This window comes from Charadrius vociferus, unplaced genomic scaffold, assembly GCF_000708025.1.
Source record: "Charadrius vociferus isolate BGI_N301 unplaced genomic scaffold, ASM70802v2 scaffold43, whole genome shotgun sequence".
NCBI classification, from domain to species: Eukaryota; Metazoa; Chordata; class Aves; order Charadriiformes; family Charadriidae; genus Charadrius; species Charadrius vociferus.
In genome coordinates, this window is record NW_009648043.1 from 5356923 (window position 1) to 5380898 (window position 23976).

General features: G+C 39.4%; 1 protein-coding gene across 1 annotated transcript in view; it reads left to right on the forward strand.

Moving 5' to 3' along the window:
• CADPS2 (Ca++-dependent secretion activator 2) overlaps nucleotides 1-23976 on the forward strand; it is a 346061-nt gene that overhangs the window by 70753 nt on the left and 251332 nt on the right. The window lies entirely within an intron of this gene.

Genomic DNA, 23976 nt, shown 5'->3' on the forward strand with positions numbered 1-23976 from the left:
CAGTTACGTGATTAGATTCAATTGATACTTCAAATTAAAAGTTCCAGGACTGCAAACATGACTGATCTCATGTGTGATTGCAGATTAGGCAATTACTTTGTTAAATTCCGTTTGGAACTCATGTTTTATGTAGGTTTGGAAGGGACAATTTAACTACTCTGAAATGAAGGCATTTTTTTTCTGGTTGTTCATAATATCTACTGTGGTCTTAGAATCTTCAATCTGAACTCTAAACTAAGTTTCTAAGATTCAGAATTTGTTGCTTGGATTGGTTTCTTGTCTTCTTTAGACTGCTAGGATGTAGGGAGTTCATTAACTAGTTGTTCTGCTTCTTTTGACCAAACTTATCAACCGTCATCCTTTCCTTTCATTAATTAAAATACTAATGATCTTATTTCCACCCCGATTTCCTGTTAAGAAATTTGTGAAGCAGTCTTGCACAACAGATTTAATAGAAGTGTTTTGGTTAATAAGAGAGATCTGAAAATAGTTGGTTCAACTGCTTGGTTCAGTTCTTTTCCACAACTGCTTATTTATTTAAACTTTCTCTTGAGATTCAGCTTCATCTGTGTAAATGAGATCACTGTACTGCAGAAAAGAATGAAGTGATTCGTTTGGATTTCCATCAGTTATTTAACTGCCTATTTTTACAGCAACAAATGGTATACAATGAGCATTCTTACCCTCATTCTCACTGAGGTAATCAGATTTTGGGACTGAACAAACCATTGCTTCTGTCCTGACGAATGCTCTATTTGTGGAACTAGAGTTGTGTCAGTTGATCACAGTTTTCCTGACTTAAATAAAGTATCTACTACTTTTATAAAACTTTACTCGAGTTTTTGATGAAACAGTTTAATTGTCTGCACAGTCCACAGCTGAATTTGTTATTGGGGCACTGGGGTGCCTCAGGATGGGAACTGTCTTCTGGATAGATACATGACACACAGGGAAGGCAAGCATACATACGTCTGTGTCTATGCTATTTATTAAAATGGATTTCATGTGAGCAAAATATTTTGTGATTATTTTTGTGACGTCAGTCAGTGTGACAGTAGCATGTGTAGATATAATGGAGGCAAGTTAAGGGGGTAAGTTCTGGGGTTTTTTTTGAGTCCTTGTTTTTTGCAATTTGAATGGGTAATTTGAACATAACTTCAGTATACAGTTCTTTATCTTTTAACTAATAAAAACATATTCCGTAATCACTCCTTTTTAAACCTCAGAACAAGAATTCCAGTTCTTGAGAACATACTATGAACTGCCTGCAAATGTTTGTTAGTACAGGAGGAGAGGTGGGCTGACTGTGCTGCTGTTAATATATTGACTGTGCTTGGTCCTCTGTACGGTCAAACATCTTGATACACAATTTTTTAGTTTCTACATGGGAAGCTAGGAGACTTTCAGGTGTGTATAGCTGCTGAATCAAGCACAAATAAATCTGAAATCTAAGGCTTTGATTTGACTTCAAGGATTTGCTGCATATAATGTTGAGATTCGGAGCTACTATGGGATACTGGATGCATCTTTTCTGAAAGGACAGAATGTTAGGCAGTGAAAATTACAGATCATTACCAGCTTCTTCTTTACTTATTTGTAGGAGTAGCAAATATTTTAAAATACTGAAATGAGAGAAGACTACATTGGATGTGTTATTTTATGCAAAGAGCTAAACGCAATACTGGAATCCTGACAGCTTGCAACATAGCTAATGGGCATCAGTTCTCTCCTCCAAACTGAGAGTGTTTAAAATAGGTATAATGTAGCTTTATTGGAGAGAGTTTTGGACAAAAATCATGAAAAGATTCAATCACTTGATCTAGTGAAGTGTTTCTTTTTTTTCTTTCTTTTTTTTTTTTTCGGTGAAAATATCAGATGCTGAAGAGAAAAACAGGAGAGTGGGGAAAAAAGAAACCCAAACAAAAACCCTTAACAAAAACAACACACCGAACTAAAACTCTGTGTATGCAGCTTTCACATAATCATGCCTCTTTGTCCTCTCTCTTCAAGCCGAAGTTTAGCAAGCTCTTGAACTTTGAGATTTATTTTCCTCATCGGTATTCAAATTGTTGCTTTTGGGTGGATGTTGATGTGGAAGTGGTGGTAACTGATAGGCAGCTCAGTTGTGGCTGTAGTGTTTTGCTCATGCTTCTGATTTTTGCCTTTCCTCATTTCTATAAGTTTGTTACAAATTGGGGTTTTTGTACTCACTCCATTGCTGAGATCAGAGGGCCTTTCAGAAGCAAGTATTCCTGCCTCTGCCACTTGTTTTCTCTCCGGCAAGGTAGCAGGAGCCAGTACTGCCATCTGGTCGTCTTCTGGACACAGTGCCATCCCGCTGATGAGGCATAAATATCTGAGGCTCTGTTTTAAAGCACAAAACCATACCATTTTGTGTGAGAGTTTTTCCTGCCCTCCATATCGCTGCAATTCTCCTCTTATTGCTTGCTTATCTTTGTTCATTCGTTGAAATTACTGTCCTGTGTGCTGGCAGAGACCTGTCTGGGCTTGTGTGAGGAAACCCTTTCTTCTTTCTGCTCTTTGAAGCATAGATTCTGCCAGTGTTGAAGTTGTTGGCATCTACTGTAGTCATGGATGCTGGAAAGCCTCATTCAAGATGGATGGACATTTGGCCTTTGAAGTCAGGGAGGAAATCAATGGGAGTGTGGTGGAACAACTAAAGACAAACAACATGAGGCTAAAGTCCAATAGAGACTGGAAGGGATGGGAAGGATCATTTTAGGGCAGAAAGTTGATTCTAATCAGTACTTCTTAATATCTTTTTCAACCCAGCAGAAAGATGCAATTGCTCCATAAGAAGCTTGTCTGCTTTCCTGTTTTATTCAGGCTCTGAGTTAAAACTCACTTGGACTATAACAGTCAGGAACTCGCTGTCCTCCTTCCCACATCTTCTTGCAGAATAAGTGGAGAAGGTGATAAGAGATTACATATTGATGAACCAGAAAAAAATCTGAATCGATGTAAGGAGAGTCTTGGCAGACGGTTCTTACCATAGCTGACATAAGTTAGCTGTGCTGCAGATGTATGACTAAATGTAATTTGTAGTTGTGAACATACTCTGTTTCGCTGGTCAGGATGATAAATTTAAGATGTGTATACACAATACCAACTAAACCATGCTCTGTTGTTAACAAGAGTCCACATGAAGATTTTTAGGCAAACTGATGCTCAAAAATACTGGAAGAAAATATATTCACCTGATTATCTGTCCCACAGAGACAGAACATGAAACTTAAGTTCTTCAAAAATACATAAGAATTTAACACTTTTTGCCATCGTGTCTAGTGATGGAGAATCCATATGCAAGGTTGAGTCTTCAGACCCAAGTCATTAAGGGAGTCTTTCCTTTAATTCCTGTGCAGTTTGAGTGTAATTCATCTTGAATAAAACAAACAGGAATATTATAGAGTCAGGTCACTGGAACAGCACCCCCCCCCCCCCCCCCCACCCCAGCCACTCCCACAGGAAATAATTAGTCCTCCACAGCTACTTTCCCCACGCATACAGTAAAGGCTATGATTTGACAGTCAGGACATTGCTTCTAATATATTCATAAATTATTGCTGGCTTTTTCCTTTTAGGAAAAAAAATGTCACTGCTGTACAGTAGAAATGGATTAGTAACTCTTAGAAACACAGTGAAGGCATCTACAGAGCAGTTGTCTTACTCTGCTGTGGACAACAAAATAACCAGTGCTTTCAGACACGCTTCGGCATTTGCTCCCCAGTGAGTTTGATCTGATTGTAATAGAAACAGGAGATTCATCACGTTTTGTGGTTTTTTTTCTTCTCTGGGTGATGTCAGAATAGCGAGCTGTGCTTGAGTGCCTTAATCATACTTTTTGCTTTCAGTCTTAAATTTGGATTTCAGCATAATTAACTCTGAATTTCAACTATTTGTAGTGGAGGATGACTGCAATCTGTAAGCTAAAAACCTTGTACTGGCACCCAAATTCCAATATACTGTGTCTCTTCCCATTGTTAAACTACTTTGCATAGAGAAACGATATATCAGAAATTCCGTTTCTGGTACAAGCAGCATGAGATTGTAGAGTCAATGTACGCACTTTTAGGGGCCTTAGCACAGGATCTCCGATGTCTGTGGTACCTTGAATGTGACATCCATGGTTTCTGCTATTGCCAGCATGGTTTGGAGATGAGAAACCTTTAAAAAATGCAGAGATGTTTGCAAGGTAAGTTACCCAGAGAAACTTGAATGTGTGCAGTATCTCTCAGACAGCTAAGTACTTAAGAGCACTGCTACTTTTTTTTGACTATGCAGGTGTTCCTGTATCTGCCAATCACATGTGCAGAAGACACATTTAGCTATTTCCAGATGTGTATTCGTCTTCTCTGCCTGGATATCTTCCAGTGCTTATCTTTTTTATGAATAAATTTACTATTGATATGTAGAGAAATCATGGACAATGATCTCAAAAGCAATTTCCTGGCAGCTTTTGGAGCGGTGGGGTTAGTGGTATAGAAAAATAGAGCCAGATTCTTCTGAGAGCTGGAGAGCTAAAAGGATAAGATGCAGAAGTCACAAGTTGCAACAAAGGAAACTCCAACTGGATATCAGAAAAAAACCCTTCTGATACTGAATGTCATTAAGCACCGGAACAGGTTGCTCAGATTTTGCAAAATCTACAGACCGGGACCGGCCAAGGCCCCGAGCACTGTGGTAGTTGTAATACAGCAACTTTGATTACTGACCTTGCTTTGAATAAGAGTTTGGACCGGATGACCTCTACAGATCCCACCCGTCCTAAATTTTTCTGTGATTTCTGTGCATGAGCAATACAGAAATGGTGTGTACTTGCACAGTATGCTTGATGCTTCCAAGAAATTTTGGATTGATTTATTTGGGCATATGCGTACCAACTGTATGATGTATTCAGACACGGACAGGAAAACAGATGTGTCTCAAAAGCGTGGGACATACTGAGCTTTGGCGACACTGCCCAAAAATAAGCAACTGTTGGGAAAATCCTAGAAAGAAGTGTGCTTGGGTATACCAGTTAGGGAGGGATGGGGCAAGCTTATTTTGTGTCGTGATCTAGAACCATGAACTGAATGTGAGTGTCAAAACAGAGAAGAAGCTGAACTGTAGCAATGCCACATGCCAGTGGACTGGAACATACGGGCTCTTGTCACAGCTGAAGTTGCAGAGGTGTCGTTGGTACTAGAAATGATGTTGGAAATAATCCCGTACTGTGGAAAATGCTCATGGTGACAGAGTTGACTTTTGATGATGTCGGAATACCCTCCCTGGTTAATCTCTGCCTGCTTTCAGTTAAATGCAGTTGTTACAATTTAGCCTAATTACTCTATATTTCCTTGAAATACAGCCTATTTGCTTGACTTAATAATTGTAAGCATATGGGAAACTACATGTTCTTTGGGGGTTCCTTTTAAAAATATTCTTAAAAAATAAAGGCTTGAGCAAAAGCTATAACTCTGGAAGAGCTGAGTTAGATCATTAATGGGTTTATTCGTGATTCTTAGAAAGCTTACTGCAGTTTTAAAGTAACAATTTAAGCATAACCTTTTGGCCATTGTATGTAAGGAGGTTGAATTACTGCCTTATACACTAGATGTTGCTTAGCCTCCCTTATGCAGTCTTCATCCGGATCGTTATAGTAAGACCTTGAAGGCTTAAATTTTTGCTTGATAGAGCAGTGTGTTGGAGGCAAAACTTGTTCCAGTGTTTAGTTTAACCAGTAGCTTTAGCTGTTGATAATAAACTAGGTAATTTTGATATGTCTGTGCTTGCTTGTTTTCATCATCTCTCTCTACTCTTTTAACTACATAGAAAACAGTTAACATTGTTATTTCATTCCTCCAACACCCCACCCCCCCCCCATTTGCTTAGGAAAACTTTGCGCCTTGTGAGGGTGGAAAAAATAGGAAGAATTGTAGAAGATTAAGGTGCTACAATGCATATGGAAAACCCTTTTCAGTTTATTATATGCATATTGCAAAATTTGTAATCAAATGTTTGGACTTTGGGAAGAGAAAGAGATGATGGCTTTTTAATTCTCTCCTTTGTGGTATCTAGAATAAGGTATTATGATATAACTGATTTTTGAAAAGGGGCATCCTAGAGGTAGAAGGTGTAACTCCTGTTAGGCAATGTGTTTCCCATATCAACTGGAACAGCTCCACTGACTAATAGGAAAAGAAACCCCCAAACAACCCCGACCCATAATCCTAAACTTCACAGACTTTGTTCTCCAGATGAGATTTTTAACTATATGAAGAGCAGCAAAGGTGTAATTTCTAGTTTAAATTTAAAACATTTTTTCTGGTATCAGCAGTAGTGCCCAGGTATCTGCCAAGAGCTGTGTGATGTGTAGTTTCTTGCTTCTCTTCCTAGATTACTTTGATACCTAATTTTAATGTGTGTTAGGATGGTAGCAGTTTAAGGGAATGAAATGACTCTCGGAACCATAACTTGTAATATGTTAATCAAACACATCCCAAATACTTGTCAGTGTAGAAGTAAAGGTAAATTGAGAAGAGTTCACTGGTTCCATTTCTACACTTCATAAATTTGGGAATGAATTTCAGCAGGCCGAAGTGAAAGTGTTCCCAGTAGATTTTTAATGAATGTTCAGGAATAACTCAAGTAAGTAGGAAACTGCATCTCCGCTACTTATCTGCAGCCAATGTTACTCTGAGGGCTCGTCTCTAATTGCTGTTGTACCCAGTTAGGGTTTTTCTTAAAGCTCTTTGCTCTCTCTTTTCTTCCTTTTTGTATTTGTCTATGAAAATCTGGCACAGGACATTGCCCCTTGGTGCTTGGATCCCATCGAGCTTTGTCCTTGCCTTACAGATGGTCGGTTTCAGTGCGGAAAACCCTGGTGAATCCCATACTTCAGAGTTCTTTTCTGCTATTTGTTCACGACTAACAAATTTCATTTGTTTATGTCTTTTTTCCTTTCCATTTCTTAACATTGTAAAGTAATTTTTTCTTGTGTAAGTAGAAACTAAGTACAATGTGTTTAAAAGTTTTATTCTCTTGTGTTAGCATGTCGGTAATGAAGGGATTTCGTCAAGCGTAAAAGCTGGTTGACTGACTGCATCCTGTCCTTCATACCCTCAGACCAATTCGAAAACCAGTTGTTTCACAGCTGTTTACCGCGTACATAAAACCCAAGCAGTTTAGTAATCAAGCAGTTAACAAACTGTATTTATCATATTATCTTTCTAGACTGTATTCCCTCGATTGCTGTTTTCCAAATAAACGGTCATTGAATTCTAATAATATTTCTTACAACTAGATTTCCTATAACTGTCTGGTACTTTTACGTGTCTGTTTTCTTTAGCTAGCTCCTAATCAGAAATGTAAGACTTCTACAATATTTATTTAATCTTGATCTGACTCATTTTTTTTCCTCTGCACAGAGTTTAGCAAATGCAGATATCCCAAAATACTGTGTCAATCCAGTTCCCTTTCAAACCTTAATGAGCAATCTGTGACAAGCTAATTAGGGATATTTATAACAGTTCTAGACTTAGTAATATATTTATCTGAAAAAGTTATTAGATGATTTGCTGTCCTCTCAACAAAGAAATGATATTGTATGAGTTAAAATTTCGAGGTGGTAAAAATGGAATTCATCTGTGTCCTGTCGCTCCAGAAGAAACCCTGGCACCAGTTTAAATGATTTAATCTCCAGCAAACATTACAGAAGAGGAAGTGAACATGATTACTTGTTGGCTGATTCCTGGGTTGAGCTGGGGGTCAGCAGAATATTGTTGCTGTACAATGATTTCCGCATTTGGGTTACCTTATCAAGTCACAGGACAGTTATTTCTTTTATCAGAATGCTTCGGCAAGTGACAACCTACTGAGCTTGGCTCAAACTTGCCTCCCTCACTTGGATCTGGTATGTCTGTCCCTGCTCCCCCCACCTTGCATCCGACGCCATTGCCTTTTCCTGCCAGGCTCTTGTTGCGTTTTATCAAACCTGATTCCACAGTTACTGCAGTCTAAATCAATAGTAAAAGGCTCAAGTTTTCTGTCACTCTTCTCTTTCCAACCTCATTCCCGCAGGTATGCTACTCTTTCACTTCCTAGCAGGGAAGCGTGGACTGTTGATATAAAAAAGGAATACTGAGGTTTCACAGCCATGGGCTGTTCTGCTAAAGACTTGTGAATCATACCATAAGCACAGAAAGGAACATCTTTTTAGAAAATTAATTGTAGGAAAATCTTCAGATTCACATGTTTTTGTAATGAAAGTACATACATTTGAAGTGACTTTTTGCCTAACCTGATTATTTGGATTGTTACGTTGGAGAATGCCTTGAGGCCTTTATTCTTCATTATTTAATATACGTAGGCAGTACAAAAAGAGGAGGGAAATAAAACATACTTGCTGTGTGCTGGCTGTCCAAAGTAAGAGTGAAGACCTTAGAGGTAACACTACCAGTGGATCCTCTTTGCTATATTGCAAGTGAAAAAAAAAAATTCGTCCCTGGGGAATGAGTTTTAGTAACTCCCTATATTTATTGTTGAGCTGAATATACACGTATGGAGTAAACAAATCTGTAGTATTGTACAGTACAACCTCGTTGTTTGTTGTGATTCATTTGGTTTACTCATTGAAGAAAGAGCAAGTTATCAATACATCCAGCATGGTACAGAGTCATGTTTCAACTGGCAGACAGTCAGCTTTTGTTTTCAATATTCTGTCCTGTTTAGCATTCAGAGCATGGAGGAGAACGTGATGTAAGGGAATTGGTTTGCTGTTTTACTGACTGACTCAGCCATTTAACTCTGTTCCCTCAAGGCATCAAAGCCTGCAATAAAAGAAATACATTTTGCCAATAACTTTCTATGGAAATAAGTGCAGCTTAATAACTTTTCAAATTAGTGCTAACATTATTGCATGGTGGAGAACACCTTAATTAAACATGTCTTTTGTTTTATTGTTTCCTCTAAGTCTGTATTACTGATACTGAAATCTTATGTAAATCTAACCTCTGCTTTATAATTGGAGATGAGATTTCTTTTTTTTTTCTTTTAAATTGAAACTTCAATTGAAAGGTGATTTCTTCAAGCACTATTTCTTGAGGGAAAGCAGAATTTTGCTGTGACTTTATTCCTCCTTATTTTAAGTGGGGTAAGTGATAAGGTTAAGGACAGACTTCTCCAGACTTTTATGCTCTGTTTTCACAGAATTAAATTTCTCTCAATGGTTTGTATTGTGCATTGCCATGTGTCTGATGGTCCCTGTTGCTTGCACAAAAGGGCTGCATGGGAGATGAGTTACTGGGATACAACTGTGAAGGACCTGAAGTTTTTAGTTAAACATTGCTTTGAAAACCTAGTAAAATATCCTAATGCAAGAATATTACAGCCCTAAACCCCAAAGCTTCTCTATCAATTGAATTAGAAAAATGCATCTGCGTAAAACTGGTGGTATGACTGGATTACATCTCAACTGTCTACCTTTTTTTCATGGCAAAAGAAAGGAGCAGGTATTTGCACTGGTGAATAATCATGTCTTTGGAAGACAATGGTCCTGTGCTCATTAGGTAGAATTTGAAATAACAACTCAAGTATAAGTAGCTTGTGTTGAGTGTAGGAAAAGTTGGATCGCAGAGATTATTTAGAGAGAAGCAAAAATTCTGCCTGGAAGGAGGACTGAGATGAAGCTGATTTAGATTTCTAGTCCTGGTCGAGAATTGTGGTGTCCATCCATGAGTAATGAGGGAAGGAAGGAAGGGGACACTTGGGTGTGGACAACATTGTGAGTCTCTGAGGAGGGCTATACTGGACCCAGGTCGACACCTGGGTACCATGGGGGAGATACCAGAATGGCAATGTAACACCAGTCCCTTTTTCTAAGTGAGGTGAGGGAAGAAGAGTTGTGAGTCGTCTGCTTAGATGAGCCTGTTGAATGAGATCTACTTGTGTATGTGCGCTGGGGTGAATGCAAAGGTGAAATCTTCTGGATCCTCCCTGAAGCATTGGTGAGGAAGAAGAGCTATAAGCAGAAAATTGATTTATGAGAGCTGAAAGACTGCAAAATTTTGAAAACAATAGAAAAATGGGGAAGACAGTTTACAGCATGGGTTATGATTGGAAAGCAATCATTGAAAATCTTGATAAAAGCTATTCTGATAACATCAGTGCATAGCTTATATAGTTTATGTAGGGTGGACATACAGATCTACAGGGAGCTGTTATAAATGCAGTAGTGCTTCTGCTTGTATTTTGAGTAATATAGATTCAAATGTTAAAGGTACATTTTTATCCATGAAGGTGGGGGGTGGTTGTTTTTCAAGGTTGTCTTCTGCCTTTCTGCTGAGAGCATGCGTGACAGGAGAGAAGGAGAGGTGAGATGGGGAACAGCATCTGTGATCACCGAAGCTGGAGGCAGGAGTAAGGTAAGGGGACAGAGAGCAGCTGTGGAGGCCCCAGGTTTTTGCTAGGAAAGGGAGAATTTTGAGGGCAGTGGGGGGAAACAAAGGGGACTCTGGGGAGCAGTAGAGGCAGGCTGGACCTTCAGGGGAGGCAAGGTGGGATGTCAGCAGGTGGTTGGAGTCAGGATCATGTCTGAAGGCAGTGTTCAGGGTCAGCCTCTGTCCAGTGGTCCCCTGGGAAGGCCATGATGATGAGGCAGGTCCAAAGCCAAGGCAGGGAGTCATGTTGGTGGGTGAGGATTGGGCTGAGGATCAGGGAGGCAGGAGATGGGGCACTGACAAGAGCCATGCAGCCAGCATGGGGTGCAGGGGCTCCCAAGGCAGGTGGGCCAGGACCTCCCTGCTACCCTTTTCCACCACAGCTCTTTGCCATGAAGGGGCTGATCTCTAATTCTGCTAGCACGTTGGATGGCGGAGTTGACAAAACCAGGTATTTTACTCAGAAATGTTAACATATTAATACTGTCCATTATTGAAGTTATCTGGGGTGTGAACACGTATGTGCTGGAGACCAAATTAAAGTTCAGCAATTACGGGAATTGTAGTGGCCTGGAGTGCACACATCAAGTCAGAAAAGGACTTGGTGAGAACCAGGGAGCATCTGTGTTGCATTGCTTTATATGGCATTTTCACAAGGCAAGACAGAATTAACACTTAGGAATGAAATTTGTAGATGATAATTAGTAGGTGTTGTGATAGCAAAGATTGGGACTTCTTTTCAAATGGTTAAGAAGAGGGAAGTATTTAATGAAGTAAAAAAGGGAAAGGAATCCAGAATCTTGATTATGAAAGAAAAAAACCAATAATTGTTTACTTTTTAATATATGAAGCTGCTTCTTCCCTCCAACAAAAGCACAGGAACAGGGATGAGATGGGGAAAAAGATGCTCAAAACCAGAAGTAAATTCTATAAAAGGCTTGGATGATGTGAATACGTACCAAGCAGAGGAAATCACTTAGCATAGCAAAAGGCAGCACTAGAAATAGGATTAAAATGCAGCAAAAAAAAGAAGTTCTGAGTCACTATCAGGAAAAGCCTGACAATAAAATCTGTTAGCTACGGTTATAATTTCCCAAGTTAGCGATTATGAGGATCCCATTGCTTGGAACCTCTAAAACAGAATGGACAGACATTTATTTGTGATATTCTAGGGGGATTTTTTTGAGTACTTCTCCTTTTAAGGGAATTTTAATCAAGTGTTTTCTTGTGACTTTTAGTTATATAAAGATTGCCAAGGGAAATATAACTTTGGATAGAATTAGTATACCAATCTCTTGGGCCTCTCTTAAGAAATGTGTGAATTCTGACAGATTTATTTAGAATGTGAAAACTGTACATTTAGATTTATACACTGTATTTTCCTTCTACATTTTAATGTTGTAGCGTACAGTTCTGAGAGAAGTTCATTTTTCCAGAAAAGTGAGTGAATTTGCACTAATTGATGAATCTACTTCACCTGTTAATAAAGATGCTGTGGAAAAAAGATGTCAACAGATGTTTGAGTGCCGTGTGTAAACTTTTCACAGACTAAAACAATGCTTCAACAGAAGAGGACCCCGTAGTCATGTATGGTATATGTATGTATAACCAAATGAAATTGACTGTGGAATGCTTGATCTTGTGTTTCAGATAAGTGGGTCAATATGACAAAGTGTGTAGATTTGGATAGTATGTCTATGTATTTTGATATAGAAAGGATTAATTGAGTGCAATGTACATAGACATCTCACAAAACATGTTTGATTGTAACATGCTTGAGGATTATATGTTCTCTCTCCATCCTTTTTGGAAGGTTTTTTTTCAGTTTGAGAATTCAAAACTAAGTGGAGTATTGCTTAAAGGTGCCATCTGATGTCATTATAAAATGTGTATTGCTCACCCAGTAGTTTCAGTTGCATAAATTAAGCCCTGCAAACTGACCAGAAGGACTGTGATGATCTAGTCTGACTTCCTAATTATGTGCATTTAAAAATGTATCGTGTTGTTCCTTTTTTCAAATCGTTTCTTTCTGCTAGAACATTTGGTTCAGGAGGATGTTCCTTTGTACTGAAGTCTTCAAATGATGGAGAGTCTCCTACGTATCTCAATGAGCAAAACCCAGTGGTGTATTTTTTTCCTTAAACAATTTTCATTTGAGCGTATTAGATAGACCACTGATGTTGAATAATGCTGTAGCCGTCACGGCTCCTGGATGTAAGGAGAACAAGATTTGTGGGAGAAAATTAATACCTTCTATTAGACTGGTCTGTATGGGTGGGGGAGGGAGTTTTAGGCATGCAAGACATTCAAATTTGAGATAGAAGCATACAATTTCATAGCTCACTGCTAGCTGGGGATACTTGTTCTTCATTGAACTATGTTACAGTAGTCAATCCGACTGTGTTAGAGAACAGATAGTTGTGGAAAGTGTACATGGGTATTGGGGAGGACATGATAAAGCTTTTACCTACTTATTGGACATTTCTCTGGTATAATTTTATAATGCAGCACAAACCTAAACTTTCTTGGGTTTGTGAGTACTGCAGTCCTCTAGGTTTATGAAAATTAGTTCCCAGAGATGGGAACTCCCCCCCTGAGACATGGGGCTGGGAGGTCAGAGATGGAGCACTTTCATGAGGAGGGCTCTCTGTGCTGTTAAGGAAATGTTTGTGCGAGTTGGTTGCCATGTGCAGTTGCTTAGTTTCATCCCTGTGGTTTTCATCAGATCATCTGCTGTGCTGGTTCAAAATCATATTATGTGCTGAGAAATAAATGTACTCAGGGATTTGGATGTGTCTGTCACAGAGGATGTTTATTGTGATGGCTATGCAGATGTTTGTATTTGTTGTTCAGATAGTGTCTGGATGTTGTTTGTGATAAACAGATTCCTGAGGCTCATGGAAAAGTAGGAGATGGAAATGTTTGAAGGCTTATCTTGAGAGGCTGGGGAAGGATTTCAAAGTAGAAATTTCTCCCACTACAGGTTTCCAAGGTAGGAGAGTATGTGACAAGCATAAGTGTACAAGATGAGATGAGGTGATACCTGGATAGTTCATTGAAAGCTGCAGTCTCTTTTGCAGCAGTGGTTTCCTTGCCAGACAAAACTGAAGGTCATTTGGGTTAGCATGGTAGGGTTTTTTGTTTTGTTTTGTTTTGTTTTTTTCCTATGGTCCTTAATATTATGGCTCTTTAAGCATCCTAGTTCTACCATACCATACCTAAATTGGGTTGTGTGTGGTCATGTGTAAAGTATGTGTGTCTGTATGATGTGAAGATATAACTGTTAATTATCTGACAGGCCAGGCTTTACCTCTATTTCTTTCGGTTCTTCTGTTTGTTAACTGGATCTGAAAAACAGTCCATCTAGCCTAGCACTGTTCCTAACAGTGACCTTAATCAGATTCCTAGGTGGAGATTGAAAATGGAGCAAGTGTATGTGGTAATTCCCATAATTATATTAATCTCAGGAATTTCCTATAGCAGATGGAGGGCAGTGGGGGTTGTATTTAGCGTGTAGCATTTATGTGCATATAATCTGCAGTAGATTTCTCTTCCATAAACTTGTCCAGTCTCTCAAGAACTTTTTTTGGTACCTACAATGTACTTTGGCAAGGTGTTGGTACATGTCTGTTATCCACTAATCTTGTTAAATTTTCTTAACATTAATTTGTTAGTTGGAGTTGAAGGCATGTAATTATTGAGAATTAAGTGTGAATTTATTGCCCTTAACCTGAAGAGTGATTCAGTGGTGCGGACTGTCTGCTCCTATCTAGTTCTCGGGAAGCCGGAAAGCTTTAGTTCAAAATAACTGTTTGTGCTGCAATTTACGTATTGCCAATTTATCTTTCCAATCTCCATTAAAAAAGTGGTATTTTCTTGGTTTTCTTGGGATGATGAACTGAGGGAGTGTACGATGCTGATGTACAAGTATAGTAATCAAGCATAGATTGGCTTGGAAAATAGAACTGAATGCAGCCTTGGCACATTCTCGGGTGACATCAAATCGAGAGGAGCACTTGACAGCAAAGGGCAGGGCTGCTACTTAGGGGACTCCTGACTTCCTGGACAAATAAGCCAACAAATATCTCAAGACTTTCAGCACAGACAAAAGTAAAGCCACAGTTTCAGGCCAGAGCTCCACACATCTTTACAGGCAAGGGACTGACTGGCTGGGTCTTCTGCAGCAAAAAAACTGGGGATCCTGATGGAGAGCAAGTAGAGCATGAGCTGGAGGCGTGAAGGCTGGCCGCATGTTCAGTTGCATTAGCAGGAGTGCAGCTAGCAGGTCAAGAGAAGTGCATTTATTTTCCCATCTGCTTGACACTGGTGTGGCTACATTTGGAATACTCTGTCCATTTTTGGGTCCCCAAGTAGAAGAGTGGTATCAACAAACTGGAAGAAGTCCATCGGGGTCCCCTCAGGTGCTTAGAGAGGCGGAAGACATGATATACAAGGGGAGATGGAGAGGTCAGGGTTGGTTTAGTCTGGAGAAGGTTGAGAGGTTAACAACTGTAATCCTTAAGGGCAGGGCTATAGAGAAGATGGAGCCAGACTCTTTTTAGAAGTGCACAAAAAAAGAGGAGGAAGGAATAGTCACAAGCCACCACACAGGAACTTCTGATGAGATATTAGGGGGTGGGGAAGGAACTTAAGAAAAAAGTGTTTGAGCAAGTTACACAGGGAATCTGCAGTATCTTCAGCTGTGGGGATATGTGAAGCTTGTCTGGACAAGGTCCTGAACAGCATGATGTCTCTTCAGAGGTAGCCTTGCTTTGAGAAGGAGATTTGACTAGCTGAATTCTAGAGGTCCCATCCATCCTAAATTTCTCTGTTTCACAGCCCTCACTGAGAAGTTAGATGAAGTATGGATACAATTCTGCTTATTAATGAAGCTAGGAAAATTTTTGTGGAAAATATTTTGTGAAATTACCTAGTTTGGTGAAAGAATTTTTTAAAATTTATCAGAACCTAGGATAAAATGGATACTTTGTTCTGGATTTTATTCCAACTTTTATTGTTGTCCTTTCTATTCCTTGAATTTAAGCCAAACTAGTCCCGAAACATGTTGCCACAGAGTGTGGTGGGCATATAACTTGTGTTTGCCAAGTGCCGAACAGAAATTACAGTCTCTTAGTTTTGCTTGCATTTCCATCATTGAGAAGAATAATCTGGATTTATTTTTCTTATTTCATTTTTCAGAGGAAGGAAGATCTTGTTATCTGTGAAATCTCCACACTTTTTTTTTTTTTTTTTAATCAGAACTGATAGAAACTGAGAAGTGCATGCAGAAGTTACGTATGTGGGGAAAAAGCTGATATTTGCACAACCAAGGAGGGGTTGTATCATCACTTAGAAAGTGGGCTAAAACAGAACATGGATGTCAACCTTGGGAAGATGAGAGTAGGTTGGAGGAACATGTATTTTGCTGGTGCTTCCATTAGTTCAAGCAGGTCTGCTGTAGCCTCCTCAGCTACACTTGGAGATCTTTGCTGGCAAAACATCCTGGCGTAAGGTTGTTGGCAAACAAAGCTCTTCAGTGCAACACTTTTGAGGTGGGAAAAAGCTGGGTTTGGTAGCTTAATTTATATGTGGAGAAGTTTTGCAAAATGGGAAAGCTGGTTTCTTGGAGTAAATAGCTCTTCTGACAAATAGTTCTGGGGGTGCACAGTTGACATGGGGTGGAAAAGATGATGTAGATGCAGAGGAGGAAGACAGGAGCTGCGCTGTAGGAAGTGATGCAAATCCATTCAGTCCAGCCGAGTTTGAACTGCTGATGTACACTGTGAGTCAGAGCTGCACATCTACCTACATGTTAGCAGCAGTTACCTCTAAAACTTCCCTCAGCTTTCATTTCTGGAAAGGCACTGTTAGCTGAGGTTCACACTGTGGACAAGGATCACTGTGTGCATCTCTGCTAGGCATAATCTTCGTGGTCACCTGCATGAGCTGTCATCAGCTTTCTTAGCTGGAAGCTTTGCTTGCATAGCTTTCAGGCATGAACTGGTCTCCCTGTGGCTCTGGCACCCTCAGGGAAGCAAAGCCGCAGTGCCAGTGCGTGCTCTGCATGGGAGATGGCCCCAAACAGGGGTGGCACGAGGGACAGCAAGAAATAGCTGGCCTAGCTTCAGTGTGTCTATGCGGCCACTCAAGACTAAGAGGAGATCAGGGAAACCTGCTGCACAGAAGAAACAAAGACAATAACAAATCTAGCTGATGGTTGTCAGCTAAATTCTGCACCAAATCTCAGGTAGTAGGAGTAGGTACAAAGAAAATGATTGCAACTGTACTGACAACCTCATCTCAGAGGAGATAGCTTTTATTGGGGTGTGATATTTACTGCATTTAGGAGAAACACGTAGCAGATGCTTTCTTTCCTAGTGTGGCATAGTCTGTAAAAGGTTGACAATTTTTTTCAGCAATACAGAAATCTACCATTGCTGTGAGGAACTTCCAAGCAGTTAATTTTTTCTGCATTTCTTTATATCTTTTCAGGTTTCTGTCCAAAAATTTAAAAAGTCTGATCCCCCCCTGCAAAAAAAATATATATATATATTTATTCCTCTTCATTATCAGAATACATATTTTTCTCTTCCTCTCAGGTGGCCAATCTGACCTTTTTGGAAGCTGTCTTCAGTTCTATATTTTGGTGGTCAGTGTGGTACAGTTGAATTCCTTCACATAAATCAGACTTTGCCTTTCCTCACTGCCTGTGATTTTTGTCCCATCTCCTCTAATCCCTAACAAAAACCAACGCCTAAACCCTCTGTTCCTTGTGAAACGTTTTACAGTCCTGATGAAGAATCTTGAATATGTGTCTCTGGACAATGAAAATACTTGAAGTTTCAGACTTAATGATAGAGAAAATATTTCTAACTTATAATGAAATATCCTGTAAGTAGAATTCAGTGAGCAGTACATTATTGGTAGTGTTTCTGGTTTTTAAACAACTGGCAGACCAACAACAGGTAAATGCCATGTTGTGCTTGTTTGATTATAAAGAATGAGAAACTTGTTTGGTTAAATGTAATGGCTGATTTTTGAAATCTAATACTCGATTCTACAAGGCGCTGAATTGTTGCACAGCAGGTATGTACACAGGGTAGTCTGTGCTGAGTGACAGCAAACAGAATCCTTACAGTCACTGTTTTACTTGGAATAACTTCAGCTTTAAGAAAGTCAAAGAACAGCTGAGGTTGCTAAGTGACAGCAAAATATTTATCTGTTATTTAGAAAATCAAACCCGTTTATGCAAGGAATAGTAAAGGACAGCATATACTGTGTGCCACCCACACACTGTATAGGACCATTATTGTACACTGTGAAGACCTACATAATTCAGCACAATAACCTCAACTATCATCCCTGTCTTAGTGCTGAGATTCTCTAATACTATTTATTTAGTCTTCTTCCTCAGAAGAAAATCTCTCAAGTAATTCACTATAAATGAACACTTTCTGTCTCTGCTCTGAAACACAAGTAATATTCTTGTTTGTGTAAGCAGATAGTGGAAGAGGAGGCAAGGTAGGGGGGAAGGAGGGGAAATGGAGTGAAAATCACTGTTTATAACTGGCTGTTTGCTTTGCAGGCTTATTCTCATCACCGATGTGTGATGAAGCTCATTAACAGCCAATGATGTGACACAAGTGTGTTGTATTTTGGAAGGAGAGGATAATGATGGGTTCAGTCTAAGGCTCTGTGCTCTGAGCAAGTGTGTCTGTGGCTCTCCAGAGTTCAGCCCTGTGGCTAAAGCCCTCCCCACCACCATGGATGGTGGTGATAAGCTGGGGTTGCAGCAGGTTTGGTCAGGGATGAAGACTCAGATGGCTTAAGTCTTGCTGAGCAGTAGAAGGAGAATTGTTTCAAGGGTTGTTAGATGCAGTCCTGCCATTTCTAAGTTTCGTTTGGGAAGAGGAATGCCCTGTGTGATGGGTTGACGAGTATCCCGCACAGCTGAGCTGGGAGATCCTGCAGGGAAGAGGCAGGAAGGGAGTCGCAGAGCTCCACATCTTTGAGCATGCTGCTGCAGTTGAAGAATTTGGGAAGGTGGGGAGACCAAGGAGATGACAGTTAGATTGGCACTTAACCAGCTACCTTTCAAGGTGGAGTGAAACCATACGAAACAAAATCTAAAAAATAAAAATAAAAATCAAAAAACATGTAAAGCGCTCCTTTTCTAAGTATGTAGAGCTTAGGTTGAAAACTTGGTTTGATGGGGAAGTGTACCTGTGAAATATGTAGGGCTTTGAACACGTGGTCTATTTGAATTGCTAGGAAATTATTTATAGTTGAATTTTTATCATCCTGGAGCTGGTGGGTTAAATTTAGTGTCACTGTAAATGTGTTGACCGGTTGTATCATCTAGGTTTGGTTCTGGCTGAGGGTATGGGCAAGTGGGATGAATTATCCTATAGTGAAACTCAATTCATGACATCAGAAAGTTAGTCCTTGGCATAATTTCTACTCTTTTTTCCTTTTTTTTTTTACTCTTTGACAAAGAGCCTGACAGGACAAGAAACAAATTTATGTTCAAAGAAGTGTGTGAGAAGTTGGATGGAAAAGGATTTATTTGTACTTTCATTTCTCTTCATTCAGGAGTTGCAAATTTTTATCTCCTGACTGAAATGGAAGGGAGAGACAGCTGTTTGAGGGAATGCTCATCAGGTTATTTCTTTTACCACTCTGCTCTCAAAAAGTATAGTTTGGGCTAAAGTTGTCCAAAAGCAGCTGCTGCTGTAGAAGGCATTGAACAAAATGCCATAGTTCTGAAATAACAAAACTTCGTATTTTTAGGAAGTGTTCAGGGACTTATGTCATGTTTGGTGCTACGGGTCATATACGTTAAAGCTGAGAATTCGGGGAGTGGCTCTTTGGTTGGCTCCTCCCTATGCCTTTCCTTTTGTAGTCTGCATAAGCAATATTTTATCTAGCTCCCTCTGTAATTGCAGTCATCACCTCCTGCTATTTTCCTAAAATACCCATATGGTCTGAGAAAGGGTAATTTCACACTACAGAGTGGGAGCAGAGAAGAAGCAATGCTGTTGCTTGCGTTAAGGTCAGGGGCTTATTGATACTCGCGCAGATCCCAGCTCCGAGTGTGAAGATGTGCGACCTGCCGTTCTTTCTTTGCTATATTTCTAAGTTTGCCACAAGGTGGCAATGGTTCAGAATGTTATTTCTCCAGTACCAGCTCTTTGGCTGACCTCTCTTGTGGGGAATAGGGTCAGCCGCAGGCTGTGGTTGCGGGCCGGCGGCCGCGATGCTCTGGGGCATGCGGGGAGAGACTGGTTATGGCCAACACACGGGCCACATCTTAAGCTTTTTCATTTTAAAGGCCAAAGTTTTGTAGGGGACAGTTGCACTGTGAGTTATGTCTCTGCCAGCTGCTGTTGGTTACACATGTTTAGGGCAGCAGTGAGCTGTTCTGTGTTCTTAGGCAGTGAGAAGTAGGTAAAAATGCTCTAAATCTAGCATCAAACTCTGTGATGGTTTTATTTTTTCCTTCCTACTTCCAAAGAGAAGGTAAGCAGTGTTACTGTTACAAATACATACATGCTTCATTTTTCCTTCAAAATGTTGGAGTGTTTTATTTAATGAAGTAAAACCTGTGACATTAGAACAGCTCCCTAAACTGCCAGACCGGTTTGAAAAGCAACTTCTTCTAAAAATAAGAATTTTAACTCTGTGTAAAATCCATTTATTGAAATTGTTTAAAGGTATGAGTGGAACTAAAATAGAAATGCCTCTAGCTTTTCATACCCAAGATTTACTTTAGAAGGGAAAAAAGCAAATCTTTAAATTAGTGCTCAAAGAAGAATATTTTGGGATATATAAGACTTCTTTTAAATGTTACATGCAAGGTGAGAATATTTTTTAATAGTTAAGTGCCTGAGGCTCTTTTGGTGCCTTTGTATTACTCTGTGAATTATGAAAAGTTAAATTGCTACTGCGACTTGAAAAAACGTTATTCTTAATTAAATAGCTCTTTGAGAAGTTTATTCTGTCTTAAATACATGCTTTCATTCTTTGATAATCTACTAAGGTTAGCAAATGTGAAGTAAAAAATAAATGTTACCTTCATGAAACGCACAAGGAGGGAGGGGAAGAGAAATTTTTATCTGTTGCTTGGCTGCAATAAAGAAAAAGCAAATTTGAGGGCAGTTAATCACGTTTTCCCTTAAAGTTGTCTTTGCTTATCTTCAGTCATTCTGCAGAATACAATCAAACCTGATATTCTGGGTTGCTGGAATTCAGTTATACGTTCTCCCATGAAGCAGCAGTAGTTATTTATGTAGTATCACACAGAGTTACGACAGCAGATTTCATACCGCTGAGAATGCGAAATCCAAATAAGCAATACAAAACTGAAGCAGGCTGGTGAAAAGCAACAGAATCAGTGAGGCTTTGCTATGCACTTCAGGGGATACTCGGTTTACATTTGGGCATACATGTAGCAATGTCCATTTTTATCTTTATTTTAATTTTGCTCTTCATGGTTCTTTCTATTAGAATTAAAATGTGGACACAGAGGCACTGACAGGAAAGATGTAAAGAAGTAGTGAGAGACTGAGAGCAAAGGTCTGTCGTGTGTGGGTCTTGCACAGAGGGAAAGAGGAAAAGGCACGTGCAGTGGAAAGGTAATCCCACTGCAGAAGGATTTTGAGCTCCGTTATGTGAACTCCTGCCAGAGAGAATCGGGCCAGGCTTATTGCCCTTCAAGTTTAAGCATTTCACTTGGCATTCTGGTTGTGCGTGATGTCCTCGTCTCTTATTCCTTGTTAACCAAGATGGACAACTTCAAAGGTAACCTGGACTTGGACAGGTGGAGCTGTTTGGCAGTGTCCAAGAGTTAACGTCTTGTACAGGCGCCTGTTTCTCTCCATGTGCTGTTATGGCATTCTAATGCAATTAGACTTCCCTTTTTTCTCCACATTTCTAAGCTACTACTTTAACTTTTTGTTTTGTTTCATTTTTAAAAGCACTTGGCTGCAAATTGAAGTGTGTTGGTGATTTTTAATGGATTCATTAACATAGAAAAAAAGAGTGAGAATTCACTGTTCTCAGTGTTCTGACATAAAAAAAACCAGAGGAACTGTATGCTACAACAGATTACTAGAAATTATTCTGTATCTTGACAGTTAACACAACTGTGTCTCTATATATGACGGTACTTGGGACGTGTAAAATAGACTTCAGATCATCCTTAGTGTAAAATGTAGCTTTTCATATTTTCCATTGGAATTATTATTATTTTGCAGTTTTGCAGAACTTTATTCCCCTACACATCCAGATTTTGCACTAAAACATAAGTAACTTATGTACAGTAATCCTAAAATGCCACTCAACCCTTAGAATTACTTACTACCTGAAGTAGTGAATATGAAAGCCATATATAAGTATTTTAAAGGCATTTCCATCTGCTGAGCTATGATGGTTAGAAATGAGGAAGTCAGAATTAAATTTATATTCCGCCGCCTTATTCATAATGTTTTTGTTTGATATGTGGGTAATAGGCAAGCAAATCACCTAAAGAATGAAGACTGCAAGCATGAAAACACATTTCCATAATTGCCTTGGCAGGAAGCCCACATGTTCTCGTGGCAGAGCTGTGAATATTCCATGGGATGAAGGAGCTGCTTGCTCAGCAGTGGTGCACCGTTGGTGGGACCGCTTGGCTCTTTTTTAAGTCCCCTACAAGAACAAGCGTGTGCTGGAAAAAACCTCAAACCATCCTTAATGATTCGCATTTTCCGATATCTCAACTTGTCCAATATCTTTAGAAACTGAGAGAAGAATAAGGGGAATCAAATAATGGGGAAGACCTGTCCTGCATATCTGGGAATAAAGTTTGGTTTCTCTTAGAAGCAGCTGACCTCTGTGGTGCGGATTCTGTGCGAGGAATGAGTGTCTGGCACACAGGTGGATAGATGCCATTTTTGGTCTATGTGTAGACATAATACAAAAACTTCTCTCCCGTTATTTTTAACTAGCAGCGGTACGGGTTGGCAGTGTGGCAGTGTTGGGCTGCTGCTCTCAAGAGCCCATGCAGGAAATTTTTCCAAGTCACAGCAACCTCTGTTGAAGTGTGCTTGCCTTCTGTAGAGGTTTCTTGGGGCTTGTTCTGTATTTCTAATCATTTTGTTAAAATGAGGATCAGAATTACCATGTATTTGTAACTAGCTTGGATTTTTTTCAAAGGCATAGTTCTTTGGCTTTGCAACTGCTACTCCAGACAATTCACCATTTTTCAGAGGATTTCTCATACAAAGTATTTAGATGGCATCTATACTATTGTTTACTGTGAGAATAGAACAGCTTTCAGGTTTGCATTCAATTTGGAGACAGTTTTGCAGTAAATTGCTTCCGGTTTCATAGAAGCACGTGACTCGACTAACTTGGCAAACTTTATGTAGGATGAAAATCCTCCCTTGATGTGAAGGAAATAGAGATTGTCCACAGTAGGCACATTGTCAGGATAGCATTAATTTTGCTAGTCTTGCAACAGTGTTGTGGCTTAAATGGTTTAAAGTGTCAACACTGGAGACCTGAAAGCTTGGGGTCACCATACTTACTGTAGATGCCAAAGTGTTGTTCCATAAGAAATGATGATGTGATTGGGGTAATGTTATTTGTTGCAGGTTAGCCATTACGAATATACCTTTCTGCCCTCTGGAAAATATTTTCCGTATCTGGCTATATATTTATTCATTTATTTTTAACTAAGCAAAATACAGGAAGGATAACATAACTTTTCAATCATTTGTGTTTGGATTTTCGTAATGTTAAATTGAAAGTTCAGGAATACTTACTGGAATACAGGCTTTACATTAGTTTTAAAGTTTTGGGAAAAGCAAAACAACTATTTTTAACTGTGGCTCTGTTATATTAATATGTTAGTGGCAGTCTCCTTTGATGTGATGTTCTAACTTCTCACAGATTTGATAAGGAGAAATATCTTACTAAATATTTCAAGAGTTGATAGGAATGTTGGCAGAAGGCCTGTGTCTGGATCCCTGGAGAGCTTTCAGATTTTGCTTTTTCCCATAACATTAAACTTCGATAAAAATGGGTTGACTGCAAGGTTCAGTCATGTAATGTACTCTACTAGGAGCCTGTTTTCAAAATGCACTCAATTTTGATATGAAATCCACCAAATTAATTTGGTATTGGACTTGGAGCCTTGTGGCTGCTGTTCCCGGGCATTCGTTGTTTCTCATCATTCATAGTGGTATAACACCAGTGGCTAGAAGTCCATTTTCTTCACAGGGAGCATCTTTCATCCATTTTCTTCACAGTGAGGATGCTTGTTAAAACATGGCAATGGTAGTGCCTAGATTATTAAAAAAAATAAAAATGAAGGCATCTCAGTTGTTTTTCACTTATTTAAAGGCTGAAAAAAAATCAAAATATTTGAAGACTGGAGCTAAAAGCTAAATTTTATTAGCTAGTGCTGCTGCCATGGGAAAGGTCTGCCATTTTATTCAGCATACGCATATAAAATATTGCTCAGAAGAAACATCCATGCAGACTTACCTGTAGCATC